Genomic DNA, 4,951 nt, shown 5'->3' with positions numbered 1-4,951 from the left:
ATGTGTTTTAATCTCTGAGCTATTGTCGGTCATGGCTTTTATAGCCAAATAAAATTTGTACAGACAAAATTACTTCTGTTTTATCTTTATACAGCATGACGACATCAACTCCATGCATGCCAGTGACGATTTGCGTACGTACACTGCGGTGGTCTGGACGCATGCATACATAGAGTAGAATAGGATTACTGAGCGAATGCAGAAAATGACCGGCCGCTTCTGTTAATTTCTTTAACTTCTCTTCAGATTCTGAGTGTTTCTGGCCTAATGATCGCCAACGGAATGTCCAGTGCCGTCGACACGCTCTTTTCTCAGGTAGCTATATTCTAATAAATATTCGCTAGTGAAAGTTTAAACTATTTTTCAACCAGAGTCAAGTTCAAGACTTTCACATGTAACGTTGTCCTTAATTATAAAGGTCTTTTATTGTTGTAGCCGCAAACAGAACTATTTTTTCATTTTCAGTTTTCAGTTAAAAACTATTTCATTTTAAAAGCTGCAAATGACCACTAACGTTCTTAATATATCTTTTTCTTATGTGCAATAGAAAGTTGTTTTCTAATGCCCCATCTTAAAATTCTCGATTCACAGACTGAAAGATTAAAACCTGTTTTTCATCAAGTCTTGAAGAACAAATATTCTGGGATGGGGCTCCATCAATTGTCAAGTGCATGACAAAACTATAAAATTGGTTATTCAAATAGTTGTTTGTTCGTTGCAGGCGTATGGAAGCACGAACAAAAAGCAAGCTGGCATCTACCTTCAACGTGGACTGGTCATTATATTACTGTGCCTTCTGCCATGTTGGGCCATACACATGAACACAGAACAACTGCTGCTCCTGATGGGCCAAGAACCAAACATAGCAAGGTTTGTTCATTATGCTAGTCAGTAGCAGCATATTACTTAGTATTTCGGAGAAAGGGTTTTTGATAGATGATATACTGGGAGGCTTGTAGGAGCTTTGGTAGCCGACCACCATGCAGTGGTTGTTTGAGCCGCAGTTTCCCTGGGGAGGGGGGGGGGGGGGTAGCAAAATTGTACAAGAACCCAAGCCACCAGATAGATTACGGAAATGTAAATAGCTATTGGTGTCTGTCACGCTTCTGTGTTTCCCTACAGTAGAGAGCTAGAACGACCATAACTTTCCAAGATGGGGGAACACAGATGACCATGTTGATAGCTTTCTGTGTTCCCAAACCATGAGTTGATGTCCAATAAACATAAACTATTCGAGCTCAATTAGGTGTCGCTGATACTGGTAAAAAACATGATGATTGAAATTAACACATACAAAAAGGACTTTTGCAAATCATTCAGGGTGTGGTAATGACAAGGCCCTGCCATATAACTATGCATCAATTACAGTTCAAGGGCCTGCCTGAGGAAACCATGCTTGTCATCGCCCCACATGCGATCATCTGTGGGTTCATTATCTCTCTCTCCTGCAAGCGAATTGCGTCATCACCGCGACAGCTGTCGCTCAAAAAGTTTTGATATACATGTAATATGTCATGCATGTGCACTCACCAATGCGGAGGTTACAATTTTGGTGTTATCGATTTTAGCCAGTGTCAACAAATTCCATCATTGATAAACCTATCAAATGAAGAAAACAACCAGTTTGTACCAACCCTCTCGAAGTTACCCAATCCACATTTTTTTGAAGGACGCGATTATTCAGCCCTGCGATACAATTTTTAACTCACAACGTCAAGAAGTCTTAATAATCACTTAAAAATCGATAATATGATGCAAGCAAATATGGGCTTGAAATCCCATTTGGCGCCAAATATGCTATTGACCCCTACGCCAGAATTGGAGAAAAAAATATCTCAGCTCGTAAGACATGAAAACAAACATTTGAAATTAGCAAACAGTTTAGAAACAGGTATAATCTTTATCTTGGCTGTTCAATGGCTCTTAATTCAGAATACATTATTACAGTCCCAGGAGCTCCCCATGATATACGAGATAAATTGATAAATTTGTAACTGGAGTCCATGGGTTGTCTGCCTGGTGCGGAGACTCTTTGACTGGGGTCATTGGGCTCTCTGCCCGGTGTGAGGGCTCTGTGACTTGGGTCCAGGAGCTATCGGTGCGGGGGCTCTGTGACTAGGGTCTATGAGCTACTTGCCCGGCGTGGGGGCTTTGTGACAGGGCCCATTGGCTATCTGCCCGGCCCCGGGGCTCTGTGACTGTGGTGCATGGGCTATCTGCCCCGCACGGGGACTCTGTGACTGTAGTCCATGGGCTATCTGCTCAGCACGGGAGCTCTATGACCGTGGTCAATGGGGTCTTCCCGGCGTCGGGGCTCTATGACTTAGGGCCCATGGGCTATCTGCCCGGCGCGGGGGCTCTGTGATTGTGGTCCCTCTCATTGGGTATCTTTAGCTTGCATTATCTTGTATTGCAGGATAGCGGGTCGATATACCTTGGTCTTCATGCCAGCCTTACCGGTAAGTTTGTTGTTCACATAATCACATAACTGTTTTACATCTGCTGGCTTTAATCAAAATGGTTTGACTGGTGTTACATGTTTCTAATTTGCTGTGGCAACGTGTTTAGGCTGTAAAATATACATAATCTATCTGCATATTTCTAATTCACCATGGCAACGAGTTTAAGCTGTAAAATTAGAAACTCTATGTGCATGTTTCTAATTCACCGTGGCAACGTATTGAAGCTGTAAAATATACATAATCTATCTGCATATTTCTAATTCACCATGGCAACGAGTTTAAGCTGTAGAATTAGAAACTCTATGTGCATGTTTCTAATTCACTGTGGCATCGTATTTAAGCCTGTTGAAATGCGACTATTACACAAAGGCTTCTTATGCAAATATGCCTATTTTACCGGATCACCTCAATGGGCACAGTATATGCATTTGCATATTCCTTTGACTCAAAAACCTGAAGAGTAATAAGTCTCGTTCGTCGTGATATATCGTCTTCAATCACATGTCAATAGCTTTTATTGCCGTTCTCCCATAATGTACTGCATAAACTTTCTTTCTTGGCGTATCCTTCACGAACCAGACTATCCGGTTGGACTATAATATCCGATTTAAAGAATTTCGCCGGACTTCGACAAAAGGTCAAAGTCATCATCCTTTGGTTAGCGCTTAAGGGAAGCGAACGGTACCGATCTTTGAATGTGACCCATCACAGCTTTTGATACATTATGCCATTGAATGTGCTTGAAATAATGATGATCACTTAGAACTCTGCAACGCCTACCTTATCTCACTGAACTGAGTTCAACATTACTGTAATCGATGATCTGTGAACTTAAAAGGTGTCTTCTAACACCAGATCTTGAAAGATTTTCAAGCATAGGGTATTGCTTCAGTGCGCCTCTTTGCATGCCCAGAACACATTGGTCAGATATTGGTATTTTAGTGTGTGATTGTCATTCTTCCAGGCACAGTTTATATTCGCGGTTCTTAACTCCTACCTTCGTTGCCAGGTTAGTATGTGCAATTCAAACGATTAATATACAAGTATCAATGGATTATTTGGGTGATCGATTCATCGTACATGTAACTGTGACAGCATTACTGACAACTGTTAACTGCCACAATTTTGCGCTTCTATAATTTCAGCATTCACCAAAAAAAGCTGAGCAAAATATTTTTTGAAAAATAGTTCGCAAAATCCACGACAGAGTGATATATTTGTTAGTTAAAATTTTATAATCGATTTAGTAGAGTGGCGCTTTATTCTCGAACGCCTTGATACCTACAGTTCTTTTTCTTTAATAACTCGAATATTATGGCAGTCATTGTGTTTTTGTCTATTTTCAGAACAGGGTGCTACCAATAATAGCAGTTGGATTATGTGGTTTGGCAGTCAACGCTTTATTCCAATATATTTTAGTTTTCCAGCTCAACATGGGCACTGAGTAAGTCACCTTGTGTGGAACTATTTGTGAAATTCCGATCGCCATCTCGTCCGAAAATGGTTCTCGCCTCCCGCTTCCGTTGTCGCAATGATATAATGGAGGTTTATCATTTCGCGACGGGATCAAGTAGAGCCGGCCGATATTTCATGTTTCGACGGTCCGCTTTTGGTGTCTTATCATGCCGTTTCGACTTGCTAACAAACGTTGCATTGCTTCTAACAGAGTTTACCGCACTTGTTTTCAACGAAGTTACCGCTGTTAATGCCAATTCTGTATCACGGACGGGCAAAGAGGTGTCAATGCTTGATTTTCTCGAGCTTCGCTTGCAAATATCGAGAACATATCCTAAAATGTTTTGGGTGTCCGGAACGTAGTAGTAGGATGAACCAGAGTCTGGTTGAACGCAATGGACACCTTAGGTGGAGAAAAATAAAAAAGAGTAAAACATTTACCACTTTTTATTTTATATGCATTAGATGTGGTGCAATGACCTGTCAATATTGCTGGTTTGCTTGATTATTGGCGGTTAAGAGTTATATTTATAACCATACCATTCCTTGAAACATATTAAGATCGCACAATATTTCACACTCCTAGCAAAAAGCTGCACCTGCTTTGTCAACAAATGTCCTACTTGCTATACTCTGGGACTGTACCATTTTTACGTAGATCTGCTTTCAAAAGGACTGATTCCAATGCATCAGGAAACTGCCCCAAGGCTTGCAGCGGTGAAATTATAAATGCTAAATCCCAAACTCAGGCGGCAAACTGATCTAGTGCAGTGCATTACATAGTTAAGTAACCACCATAAGGTATGTTGGAACCTTTTTTTTAAATCGTTATTGCTTAAACACATACCTCGTACGTCATCATTAGTGATTCCTCGTGGTGCGAGACCGGCCAACTGATAGCGTGTTTATGATGCATTTTTTACTTGTTATACAGTGGCTCTGCCTTGGGCCAAGTGCTAGGATTTTGGACGATAACAATCAGTGGATTAGCATACATAAAAATCAGCAAGATGTACAAAGAGACGTGGGGAGGC

At 41.0% G+C, this 4,951-nt stretch overlaps 1 long non-coding RNA gene across 1 annotated transcript; it reads left to right on the top strand.

The window, feature by feature from the left end:
- The first annotated feature begins 818 nt into the window (after positions 1-818).
- LOC135501128 (uncharacterized) lies at positions 819-3,471 on the top strand. The gene is made up of 3 exons (XR_010449562.1): positions 819-870; positions 2,417-2,459; positions 3,427-3,471. It is a non-coding gene; the product is annotated as an uncharacterized LOC135501128 (long non-coding RNA).
- Positions 3,472-4,951: the final 1,480 nt, after the last annotated feature.

The sequence above is a fragment of the Lineus longissimus genome, chromosome 17 (assembly GCF_910592395.1).
Source record: "Lineus longissimus chromosome 17, tnLinLong1.2, whole genome shotgun sequence".
Taxonomy (NCBI): domain Eukaryota; kingdom Metazoa; phylum Nemertea; class Pilidiophora; order Heteronemertea; family Lineidae; genus Lineus; species Lineus longissimus.
This window is presented reverse-complemented; position numbering and strand designations above follow the sequence as displayed.